The 13,700-nt window shown below is 38.5% G+C and overlaps 1 long non-coding RNA gene across 1 annotated transcript in view; it reads left to right on the plus strand.

The window, feature by feature from the left end:
* Nucleotides 1-13,700, plus strand: part of LOC138143586 (uncharacterized) — a 119,504-nt gene that overhangs the window by 23,709 nt on the left and 82,095 nt on the right. The window lies entirely within an intron of this gene.

Genomic DNA, 13,700 nt, shown 5'->3' on the forward strand with positions numbered 1-13,700 from the left:
TCTCTCTCTCTCTCTCTCTCTCTCTCTCTCTCTCTCTCTCTCTCTCTTCACACACATACATACACATGCACTCACACACACACTCAAACACATTTTCATCAATACAACTTCTTTCTCTTTGCTAATTCTTTACACCTTGATATAAGCCCACAAAACATTTCTCTCCACAGGCTGATCAAAGCTCCTCCACTCCCGGAATAAGAACCATTACAATTATTATTATGACATAAAATAAACAACAATGAGCTCAAGAAATTTACCAGTTATTTGACAAATTGCCTCAGGAATCAAGGAAGAGAGCAATTATTAAAATTGTCACAGTTCATTTGGAGCAAGTTACTCACTTTACTAAAAAACAAAAGACAGTCATTCACTTTGGAAGATTACTAAATCTAAAAGATAGAAGGCAAGGAACAAAGGTTCAGGTTCTTTCCGCATTGTTACTGACTCTTGCTGAGCAGAATAATAAATCTGATATTTCGAAGTTTAACTAGTGATCTACAGTATTATGTCATATACAAAAAAATTGGATAAATTGTCTTCATCATAGGAGCTTTTCAATGCTAATGTTTCTGTAACTGTAACATTGTTTCAGTTTTCAACCCACATGGTCTATTAACATACAGTTGGAATTTTTTGGTATTACATTTAAGAAATGAGTTAGTTGGATTCTGTGGTAGGAGAAAGAATCAATAGAACTTATATCTGAAATATTAATGAACCCACAGTGTAGTACAGATTTTTCTGTAGTATGAAATTTGCAGTCTTAAAGCCCAATCAATGAAAATATTCATGCACCTTAACACAAAGAGATAGAGACAGACAGACAGACAGACAGAGACAGAAACAGAGAGAAAGACAGAGAGAGAGAGATTCAGAGAGACAGACAGAGACAGAGACCGACAGACAGAGACACAAAGACACAGAGACAGGGAAAGACAGAGGGTATAGCTAGACTATATCTAGGCAAAGAATATTAGCACTGGAAGGGACCTTAGAAATTATCTGGTACAACCAGCTCATTTGACATGTAAGGAAACAGAATGCCCTTAGAGAGTTTGAGTAACTTGCTCAAAGATATCATACTAGTTAGTAGCAAAGCTGAGACTGCAACCCTAGACTGATTGATGACCCCTTATCCACGGTTATATCTGTAGCAACCATATTTCCGAAAACAGATCTGAACACTCCAAACCCAGCTCAGCCCATCTAGCTCCTGATTAATTATCGCCTTTCACTGCAGCTGACTTCTCATACTGGCAATGACGTCACCCCAATGGTTTTCTCTTCTGATTGTTTTTATATTCCCAGTATTCAGTTCAGAGTCTGACACATGTTAAATTTTTTAAATTTTTTTTATTAATTTGTTTGTTTCCTTTTAGTTTATAGGATTCAATTCCACAATTCCTTGAGTTTTACATTTTGTCCTTCTCCCCTCCCTCCCCTCCCCCCCATGGTGGCATACAGTCAAGTATAGGATCTCACATTATACATTAGTCAGGTTATAAAGATGGATTGTATCAGATGGAACATGGTAAATTCTTAATAAACTTTTATCTAGATGGAGAAGGGTGAAGAGTCATGATTACTCTGACTATAAAGAAGAATTGTGCCCCCAACTAAATAGAGACATTTGGTTAAGGGATAAGCACAAGGAAGAAGATAATGAGTTCTATTTTGGAGATATGAAATTTGGAATTGGTACAGGACACCCACATGACACAATCCAACCAGCAACTGATGATGTGGGATTGGAGTTCAGGGAACAGATAGGGACTTTTTGTTGTTCACTCATTTCAGTCACGTCCAACTCTTTGTGAGCCCGTTTAGGATTTTCTTAGCAAAGATGCTGCAGTGGTTTGCCATTTCCTTCTCCAGCTCATTTTATAGATGAGGAAAGTGGGGCAACTAGGTAGGGTTAAGTGACTTGCCCATGGTCTCACAACTTTCAAGTGTCTAAAACTAGATTTGAACTTAGGAAGATGGATGAGTCTTCCTGATTCCAGGCTCAGTACTCTATCCACTGTACCACTTAGATGCCGATGTGGGACTGAACCAGAGATTTTATTGGTATAGAGAATTCCTAGGTGAGAAAACTCCCTCTTCTAATGCATGTCAGCACCTCCTCTGCAACTTATAGTTTTAGAGAGTTGCTAGAGCATTGAGATATTGAGTGACTTGTCCAGGGTAACACAGCCATTATACATTGAGGCAGGGCTCAAAATCAGGGCTTCCTCAAACCCAGAACAACTCTATCTCCACTCTGCCATGTCATCTCTCTCAGAGGAAAGACAAGATCTATATAGAAAGAGTCATCAAACCACTGAAAGTTGATGAAATCTCTTAGAGAATAGAAGAAGCGAAAAAGAGTCAAGGGGGACATGCAGTGTGAGAGGCCAGGGAATAGGGGACAATCCAACCAGAGATCTCAAATAGAAGCTGTCAGAAATGTAGGAAGAGAACTGGGAGAAAGCAAAGTTTTGCCTCCATAGCAAGGAGAGAATATCTGAGAGGACACATTGTGAATAATGTTAAAAACTGTAGGGAGGGAAAAAAGAATGACGGAGGAAAAGACCATCAGATTCAGCAATTTTGGGAAAGGAGTTTTCATAGAGCCACGGTGACAGAAACTGAATCGCCAAAGATTGAGGAAGAAGAGGTGAAAAAAATTGAGGCAGAGATTCAGTGACTTTTTTCTAGTTTGTCTGTGAAGGGGAGGGGAGATATGTATGATACAGTCACTCAAAAGAATAGTGGGGTTAAGCGGGAAAATAATTTTTAATGTATGGAGAGCCCGGAGCATGTTTGTGGGCAGCGAGGAGTGATGGAAACATTCTTTTGGCTGCAAAGAGTCACTCCAAAGGTGTAGTAACTAAGTCAAGGCTAGTCTTCCATATATTTTCTGAGATGACATTTGCCTTAAGTACTCTTTACTCCTTTTGTCTTCATGCACATCTGTCTTTCAGATGCTTTTCCTGACTGCTTAGGGCCCTCATCTGAAGCAATAAGGCTTTCATAGTAGAATTAAAAAAAAAAATTTCTATTATACCTGTGATTTTTTCAGGGGAAAAAAAAGCCTTTATCTGCCAATGCTTCCCTGGAGTCACTTTGTGCACTGAGAGACTACGTGGCTTGCTCAGAGTGATACACCCTCTTATGTGTCATAGGTGATACTTGTATAAGACTTCCTAACTTCTTGGCCAACTCTCTATCCACTACCGGGGTGGGAACTTGTGACCTCGAGGTCACAGGTGGCCCTCTAGGCCCTCTAGTGTGGTCCTTTGACTGAATCCAAACTTTACAGAACAAATCCCTTTAATGAAAGGATTTGTTCCCTAAAACTTGAACTCAGTCCAAAGGATACACCTCAGGACCTAGAAAGTCACATCTGGCCTGGAGATCAAAGGTTCCCCATGCTTACTTGACTATACTATGGTGCCTCTCAATAATAAATTATAAACCCTTAACCCCTCCCCCATGGCAAGAGGAAGTCTTGAAAAAGATGGGATTTTATCTTCTTTCCTATGCCTAGAGAATATACATTTTTCTTTGCAGAGAAGACAATTATCAAATTTATCATTATGGATTTGTTATGAGTAGGGACATCCTTAGACAAAATTGTGTAGTAAACAAAGTGTGTCTTCATTGCCCTCCCACTTCCTCTTCTTTTGAAGTATTGAGTGGTTATAACCTTCATTCAACCTCCCAACTACTTATACCATCACCTCCTCATTGTCCATGTTAGTTTATCCAGGCCTTCCCTCTGAGTAGCAGTCCATGTTCTTGATTGATCTCTTTTGATCCTGTGAAAAAATACTCAATTGATGTCCTCTTTCCTCTTAACTTCTTGCTACATGGAGTATAATTTCATACCTGTTTCCAAATGAGGTGTTAATAAACTGATAACAATTTAAGATGATGAGACCCCTCCAATGTCTTGCAAGTCACAGTACCACCCCAGTAATTATTCATGATGCCTCTGGAAAGAACCAGTATGGTTATGAAGAAATATTTTAAGTAACTTTTATCAGTGATATTTGACACAAGGATTTTCCCACTCTATCATTTCATTTGTAATTCCATTTCCATTTCCTTTGAAATTGTCATTAAAATTATTTTACATGTTATGATATCTGCCCCTTCCATTTTTTTTGCTAAGAAATCTCCCCTTACTGTAGTTGTGAAAGATATGTAATCTCAGTCTCTTTTAATTTTTTATGTATGTGTGTGTTACCTTTTATATTTTGGTCATGTATACAGTTTGAGATTTTGTGTGTATTACATGTTGTAACATGCTAGTCTAGGGCCATTTCCAGTTATTTTGCCTTTTATCTTGCCATTGGACTCTACTGACTCTGGAGAAGAGAGTGAAACTGATGACTTTGCACAACTCAGCCTCACTTAAATCCAATTCATGCTCACCTGTGATGTCATTAGTCCTCTTTCTAAAGGAAGGATGATCAACAACTTCCACAGCCGCAAAGCTATTTCTCTGTCCTCAAAAGAATTTGCAATCTAATGGGGGAGCAAACAAATATATACAAAGTAAGCTATATACAGGAAAAATAGGAAATAACAGAGGGAAAGCATTAGAATTAATTGGGGTTGGGGAATGCTTACTGGGAGGTGGGATTTTAGTTGTGACTAAAAGGAATCCAGGGAGGTCAGTAGTCAGAATGGAGTGAGGAAAACATTGCAGGCAAGAGAGACAGTCAGAGATAATGCCTGGGAGAGAGAGATGGAGTGTCTTATTCAGGAGGCCAGTGTCACTGGATTGAAGAGTTCATGGCCAGGAGTGAGGTGTAAGAAGACTGGAAGGGCAGGAAGGGGCTAGGTTTGAAAGGCTTTGAATGTCTTGCATTTTGAATATTTTGCCTTTGTTCCTAGGGGCAATAGGAAACCACTGGGGTTTATTGAGTGGAGGTGGGGGAGATGACACAATCAGACTCGCATTTTAGGAAAATCATTTTAATAGCTGAATGGAGAATGCATTGCACTAGCAAGGGATTGCAATAGTTCAGACATGAGGTGATGAGAGCTTGCATTAGAGTGGTGGCAATGTCAAAGGAAAGAAGAGAGCATATCCAGGAGATGTTGTGAAACTGAGATCGACAAGCCTTGGTAATATCATAGATGTCGGGGATAAGTATTTTCTCTCTCCATTTTTAAGAATAAATTTTATAGCATAGTCTTCTAGACCAGGTCTATCCAATGGTTCAGGTTCACAATTGGACTGAATGGAAGTACTTGAGGCCATCCAACATTTAACAAAATAAATCTTCCTAACAATAATGTGGGAAAGGACATTCAGCAAAGACACAGCACTGATTCACCTGAGTTCAGCTTGTCTATCTCCACCCCTGCCAGGGGCACTTATGGGTGAGACATCTATGCCAAACCTGAAGACCCTTTACCTCCTCACCTGGCAGCACATGTACTCAGGTGACCAGACAACTACATTAATAGCTTGAACCCTGTTAGTAGACCAATTAAGTCCATAGGACAGTTTTATTACCTTTTAAGAAAACACTAGCTTATTCTGTGCTTTCATGACGCATAGGTGCAAGGATCTTATTCTAAAAGTTGTTGACCAGGGGGCGGCTAGGTGGTACAGTTAATAAAGCATAGGCCCTGGAGTCAGGAGGACCCGAGTTCAAATGTGGCCTCTGACACTTAACACTTACTAGCCATGTGACCTTGAGCAAGTCACTTAACCCCAACTGCCCTGCTTTCCTCTATCCAAAAAGCAAAAAAAAAAAAGATAAAATAAAAGTTGTTGACTAAAAATGTTGTAGCAGAAGGGCTCCCCTGGCCAGAAGTGAGGTGGGAGGTATTAGAAAAGATGGAAGTGCTGGTAGTAATGGGCTAGTGAATCCATTATTTTTTCTTTTAAAATTATATTGTGATAGATTCTTTTACTTATCCTTTTCTTGTAATTGGTGTTGTTTTCATTTCTTTTATTATTGTTGTTGTTATTTGCAATTTGGGGCTTGCATTTTTTGATCGAGGTAGATGCCACGTGGGCAGTTAGGTGACACAGTGGATAAAGCATTGGCCTTGGAATCAGGAAGACTCATCTTCTTGAGTATAAATCTAGCTTTGGATACATACTAGCTGTGTGACCCTGGCCAATTCATTTAACCCTCTTTGCCTCCAATACTGAGTATAAAATGAGCTAGAGAAGGAAAAGACAAGCCACTCCAGTATCTTTGCCAAGAAAACCCTAAATGGGGTCACAAAGCATTGGAAATGATTGAAACAATTGAACAACAAAGACATTACATATCTTATTGTTTGCATTTTATGGGCTCAGATGAGGGTGTGACTTGTCCATCCAGGGTCACACAGTTACTGAGTGTCAGAGATGCTATTTGAATCTAGATTCCCCTGACTCCAAAACCAATGTTTAAGCCACTAATAATCCAGGAGTGAGGCAAGTAGGACAGAAGTAGTGGAAGAGGAGAGGAAAAGAATATGTATTTAGTATTTATTGATGGAATCTACTTAAGATTCATGGGAACATTCAATTCAGCACACATTTATTTGGTAACTATAAGTCACTGTGCTTCATGCCAGTAATAGAAAAATCGAACAGAAAACAGTCTCTGGCTCAAGGAGTGTCCATTCTACTGGGAAGAAATGATAAGTACAAAGACAACTGAATATAAAGGAATGAATTAATTAATTAAACAAGTAGTTAGTAGGTGCTTACCATGTTCCAAGCAGTGAACTAATATGTAAACACATTACAAAATAAATTTGTGTAATTGAGTTGAGGAGAGGGGGTGGTTGATGGTCAAATGCCAGCAATTCAGGGGAACAGGAAAGTTTCCTGAAGGAGGTAGCCTTGAATAGAGCTAGGAATTCTAAGAGGTGGAAGAAAGGACAGTATTCCTGGCACAGAGGGGCACAGCTTGTGCAAAGACACCAATGTGGGCTGATAGGAAGGGAATGGCAAAAAGGTCTGCTTGATAGGAGTGTAGAGTAAATGTGCTGTAGCTAGGCTGCACAGTGGAAAAAGCCTCAGGCCTGGGGTCAGGAAGACTTCACTTCATATCTGGCCTCAGACACTCCCTAGCCGATCCTGGGCAAATTATTTCATCTCTATCTGCCTCAGTTTCCTCCTCTATAAGATGAGTATATTAAAGAACCAACTCCTCCTCCCCCCAGCAGGGTGGTTGTGAGAATCAAATGAGAATAGTAATTATAAAGTACTTAGCACAGCACCTGGAACATGGAACATAACATTATATATAAATATTAATTATTATGAATTATTATTGTTACTATTTTCAGTTGTGTCCTACTCTTATTTACTCCTTTTTGGAATTTTCTTGGCAGAGATGCTGGAGTGGTTTGTCATTTTCTTCTCCAGCTCATTTGACAGATGAGGAAACTGAGGCGAGCAGGGTGAAGTAACTTGGCCAGGGTCACACAGCTAGTAAGAATCTGAGGCTTGATTTGAACTCAGGAAGAGGAGTTTTCATGACTTCAGCTCTATCCACTTCCCTACCTAGCTGCCAACTATAATCTCCAGCTGTTATTAAATAATTCTGATAAGATACACTGAAAATAAGTTATGAAGGATTTTAAATGCACAATACATGAGTTTGTACTTTATTTTAAAGGGAGCTGCTGGAGCTTTTTGAGCAGGTGAATTCATTATCAGATAATCTAACAGCAATGTGGTGGGTGAATTAGAGAGGAGAGAGAGACCAGAAGCAGAGAGACCAGTTTGAAGGCTATGGCAGCAGTCCAGGCAATAGGTGATAAGGCCCTGAACTAAATAGGGGTGGTGACTGTGTGATCGGAGAAGAGATGGATGTGAGATATATTAGGTTCATAGACTCCACTTCCTGACCTCTAACACTCCTCCCTGTTTAGAAGAAGGAAATACAAAAACTACAACAGCCTGTATATTAACTGCTGTTTGCAAGCTCTCATCTTCCCCAGAAGACTTGAAAACTAATTGGATAGGAGAGGTGATCTGTATCTCAATCTGGTAGATATATAAATTCAAAAGTGAGGAACGATCTCCAAGGGGAGCTGAGACTCAGAGAGAATTGATTAACCCTGGAAATTGGTCCCTTGTCTATCTGTCTCATTGAGGGATCTGCCTGTGATTAGATGGCCTTATTCTTCCCCATACCTGCTTCCTAAGCACACAAAACCTGTGAAGAAGTATACATTTGACTCTCCTGGTTGTTTCATGTCTTTGAGTTTGGAGCTTCCTCCCCCATCTCTGCCGAGGTATCTTTTGCTGTCCTTAACAGAGAGAGATGACTTGCTATAAATGTGAATAATGATAATGAATCATCATGCCTTGTGGGTTGACAATGAATTCATGCTACCAACCTGACAAATCCCACCCCATGTTTATGTTTCAAAGGGAAGGCAAGAGCTCACAAACATAGTAATTAAGATCCAGGCCGGTTGCAACTTCTGTGCTTCCTTCTTCTAGCAAAAGGGAATTGAGGGAGAGCATTAGCATAAATTGTTTATTTCTCATTACTTAGCAAGAGAGACAGAGTAGCATAGCATTAATAAGACAGAAGTAAGCATTTATTGAGCACCTACTATATGCCAGGTTCTGCACTAAGTACTTTACAGTTATTATCTCATTTTACCTTTAGAACAAGACTGGTAGGTAGATGCTATTATTATCCCCATTTTATACATTAGGACATGGAGACAGACAGAAATTAAGTGACTTGTCCAGGGTCATACAGCTAGTAAGTATCTGAAGTTATATTTAAACTTGGGTCTTTCTGATGCCAGATCCTGCACTCTGTCCACTGAGTCACCTAGCTGCTTCTTGAAGACCTAGACCCCTGTCCTACCTCTAAAACACCTTAGTTGTGTGATCAGTGGTAAGTTACTTAACCTCTCTCTATGCCTTAGAAATTCCCAAAGATTATAAATTATAGATGAATTGCTGGTCCATATCATTTGGGAGAGGGAATACATTTCCACATTGGGAGTTTCCTACACCAATGAAATCACAGATCTAAAACACCTACCCCCCCCCCCCCCCAAAAAAATTTACTTCTCCAAATGAGGAAAGACTTAAGGGTAATGTTTTTTATTCATCTAGACCTTTAGAGGTTACAATGATTCTCATTTTAAGGGCACTGCAATAGTACAAAAAAACTCTAAATGCTCTGCAACTGTACAATCAGCATCAGCATCAGACCTTGACTTCCAAAGGAATTCCTTTCTGTGCTCTGAGAGAAATGATCTTATTTGATCTTCAGATAGTAGAAATCAGGTTATTATCTCACTTTGGAAAGGTTAAGTGACTTTCTCAAAGACATGCAGTTTATAAGTGACTTGTAAGAACTTAAATTTGGATCATCTGAGTTCAATACTTTCTCATTGTACCACACAGAGATAAAAAGTCTTTTTTAAAAATTCTGCTTCTCAGTTTAACAAAGAAATATATTTTTAAATTAATTTATTTATTTTTAGTTTTCAGCATTCATTTCCACAAAATTTTGAGTTACAATTTTTCTCCCTGTCTTTCCCCTACTTCTGCCCCAAAATAGGAAGCCTACTGAATACCCCTTCCCCCAATCTGTTCTCTCTTATATCCTACCCCATTATCCCCCCAACTTTCTAATAGGGCAAGATGGATTCCTATACCCTAGTGCCTCTATATCTTATTTCCCAGTTGCATGTAAAAAACAATTTTTTTTAAACATTTGCTTTTAAAACTTTGAGTTCCAGATTTTTTCCCTTCTTCCCTCCTAACGCGCCCCCACTGGGAAGATAAGCAATTCAATATAGGTTGTACATGTGTAGTTAGTTACCCAAATCATTTCCATAGTAGTTATATTGTGAAAGACTAACTATATTTCCCTCCATCTTATCCTGTCCTCCACTTATTCTGTTTTCTCCTTTGACCCTTTCCCTTTTCAAAAATGTTTGCTTCTAACTACTTTCTCTCCCAATCTGCCCTCCCTTCTATCATCCTCCCTTTTATCCCCCACCCTTCTAATTTCCTGTAGGGTAAGATACCCAATTGAATGTGTATGTTATTCCCTCCTTAAGCCAAATACAATGAGAATAAGGTTGTCCCATTCCCTTTCACCTTCCTGCTCTTCCCTTCCATTGTAACAGTTTTCTCTTGCCTCCTTTATATGAGATAATTTACTCTAATCTATCTCTCCCTTTCTCCTTCTCCCAATAAATTCCTCTCTCACCTCTTAATTTTGTTTTTTAGATTTCATCCCTTCATATTCAACTCACCCTGTGCCCTCTGTCTATGTATACATGAACATACATATGCCCAAACACACATATATATATTCACATACACTCTCCTATATATACATATATGTATATATACACGTATAATATATATACATATTATAGATATACACATACATATATGTTCCCTTCAACTATCCTCATACTGAGAAAAGTCTTATGAGTTACAATTATCGCTTTTCCATGTAGGCATGTAAATAGTTCAACTTTAATAAATTCCTTATGATTTCTTTTTCCTGTTCACCTTCTCATGCTTCTCTTCCTTCTTGTATTTGAAAGTCAAATTTTCTGTTGATCTCTGGTTTTTTCATCAAGAATGCTTGAAAATTCTGTATTTCACTGAGTGACCATATTTTCTGTTGGAGCATTATATTCATTTTTGCTGGGCAGGTGATTCTTGGTTTGAGTCCTAGCTCCTTTGACTTCCAGAATATTATATCCAAGTCCTTTGATCCCTTAATGCAGAAGCTGCTAGATCTTGTGTTATTCTTATTGTGTTTCCACAATACTCAAATTGTTTCTTCCTGACTGCTTACAGTATTTCTTCCTTTACCTGGGAACTCTGGAATTTGGCTATAATATTCCTAGGAATTTTCTTTTGGGGGTCTTTTTCAAGAGGTAATAGGTGAATTCTTTCCATTTCTATTTTACCCTCTGGTTCTAGAATATCAGGGCAATTTTGCTTGATAATTTCTTGAAAGATGGTGTCTAAGCTCTTTTTTTTGTCATGGCTTTCAGGTAGTCCAATAATATTTAAATTATCTCTCCTGGATCTATGTTCCAGGTCAGTGGTTTTTCCAATGAGATATTTCACATTGCCTTCTACTTTTTCATTTGTTTGGATCTGTTTTATAGTATCTTAATTTCTCATACAGTCATTAGCTTCCAATTGTTCCAATTAAATTTTGAAGAAGTTATTCTCTTCAGTAAGTTTTTGAAATTCATTTTCCATCTGGCTAATTTGACTTTTTAAGGTTTTCTTCTCCTCACTAAGCTTTTTGGGCCTCTTTTGCCATTTGAGTTAGTCTATTTATTTTTCATTTTTTCAAATGTTTTATTAACTTCTGATTTGCATCATTCATATCTGCCAGATTTTGAGTTACACATGTTCTCCCCGTTTTTCCCCTACTCACCGCCCCAAAATAACAGTCCCACAGGATATCCCCTCCTCCAATCTGCTCTCTCCCATATCTTCTCCCATACTACCTTTGACTTTCCAGGAGGGCATGGTGGTTCTCTATGCCCCAGTGCCTGTATATCTTATTTCCCAATTACATGTAGAATAGTATTAATAATAATAATAATAATATATATATTTAAAATGTGTGTGTGCATGTGTGTATTTTACATTTGATTTTAAAACTTTGAATTCCACATTCATTCCCTTCCTCCCTTGTCATCCACCCTTACTGGGAAGATAAGCACTTCAGTATAGGTTGTACATATGTAGCCAATGCAAAACATTAACATAGTAGATGTATTGTAAAAGACTGACTATATTTCCCTCCCTCCTATCCCACCTCCCATTTGTTCTATTCTCTACTTTGATCCCATCCCTTTTCAAAAGTGGGTGCCTCCAACTTCACTTCCCCCCAGCCTGCCCTCCCTTCCATCATTCCCCCTCTCATCTCCTTCCCCCCTATTCTTCTGTAGGGTGAGATACCATATTTAGTGTGTATGTCATTCCCTCCCTGAGTCAAATTCAATGAGAATAAGGTTGACCCATTCCCTTTTGCCTTCCTCTTCTTCCCTCCATTGTAACCATTTTCCCTTGCCTATTCTATATGAGATAGTTTACCACATTCTGTCTCTCCCCATCTCCTCTCATTATATTGCTCTCTCACCTCTTAATTTCACCTTTTAAGTACCTTCCTATTAAATTGGCCCTGTGCCCTCTATCTATGTATACCTGTAAATATATATACACACATTCACATATGTGTATACACCCATATACCCTCTGATATAGACATATATATATATATATATATATATATATTTCTATTCCCTTCAACTATTTTCATACTGAGAAAAGTTTCATCAGTTACAATTATTGTTTTTCCATGTAGGAATGTTAATAGTTCAACTTTGATAAGTTCCTTATGATTTCTTTTCCCTGTTTACCTTCTCATGCTTCTCTTGCTTCTTGTATCTGAATGTTAAATTTTCTATTCAACTCTGTTTTTTTTTTTCAGCAAGAATGCTTGAAAGTCCTCTTCCACTGAATGACCATATATTCCCCTGAAATATGATACTCAGTTTTGATGGGTAGGTGATTCTTGGTTTTAATCCCAGCTCCTTTGCCCTCTGAAGTATCATATTCCAGGCCCTTCGATTCCCTCAGTGCAGAAACTGCCAGATCCTGAGTTATCCTGATTGTGATTCCATAATATTCAAAGTGTTTCTTCCTGGCTGCTTGTAATATTCTCTCCTTGATTTGGGAATTTCAGAACCTGTGTATAATATTCCTAGAATTTTTCTTTTTGGGATTTTTTTCAGGAGGTAATCTGTGGATTCTTTCAACCTCTATTTTGCCCTCTGGTTCAAAAACATCTGGGTAGGCACCATTTAACCAAAAAAGAAAGGTCAAAGGTGGTTAACTATCTGGCCTTATACTCTTACTAGATCTGTGACTTTGATGAAGCCATTTAACTTCTGACAGTCTCATTTTCCTCATTAAAAAAATTAGGGTACGGGGTGACTAGAGGGCGCAGTGGATAGCGCAATGGCCCTGGAGTCAGGAGGACCTTAGTTCAAATCCAGCCTCGGACACTTAACACTTACTAGCTGTGTGACCTTGGGCAAGTCACTTAACCCCAATTGCCCTTCCAAAAAAAAAGCAAAAAAAAATTAGGGTAATATTAGCACTTGTCTCACTGGGTTGTTGTAAAGACCAAGTGAAATAAAAGCACTTTGAAACCTTAAAGTGCTATAGGAGAGCTAGTTGCTATTGTTATTGTTACTGTTGTTTCTATTATCCAAAGGGTAAAGTGGCTCAGGATCTGGGCTCCCTCTGGTGGTCAGAAGCGGTATTGCACCCAATTGTAACACTTGCATGTGTTACAATTGTAACATTTTGCATGTGTTCCAAGCAAAGAGGAAACAGCTAGAGTAGATAATAATCTGATTGTTAGTTCAGATATTATGTTCTGATTTATCCTAATGCCCTTGACTGGAATTTAATCCATGTGATACCACCAATTAATCAATCAATAAGCATTTACTTAGTATCTGTTATCTGCCAGGCACTAGCCTGCAAAGTAGAAAAAGAAACAGCCAGTCTTTGAAGTTTACATTCTATCAGCAGCAAGCCCCAAGTTTTAAACCAATGCCCCTGATGTGAAGAGAGAAAGAGAAAGAAAGAGAGAGAAAGAGGAAAAGAAAGAGGGAAAAAAAGAAAGAAAGAAAGAAAGAAAGAAAGAAAGAAAGAA

The sequence above is a fragment of the Petaurus breviceps genome, unplaced genomic scaffold, assembly GCF_028583685.1.
Source record: "Petaurus breviceps papuanus isolate PSGF00001 unplaced genomic scaffold, PetGlider_PUasm1.0 90650, whole genome shotgun sequence".
In the NCBI taxonomy this organism is placed as follows: Eukaryota; Metazoa; Chordata; class Mammalia; order Diprotodontia; family Petauridae; genus Petaurus; species Petaurus breviceps.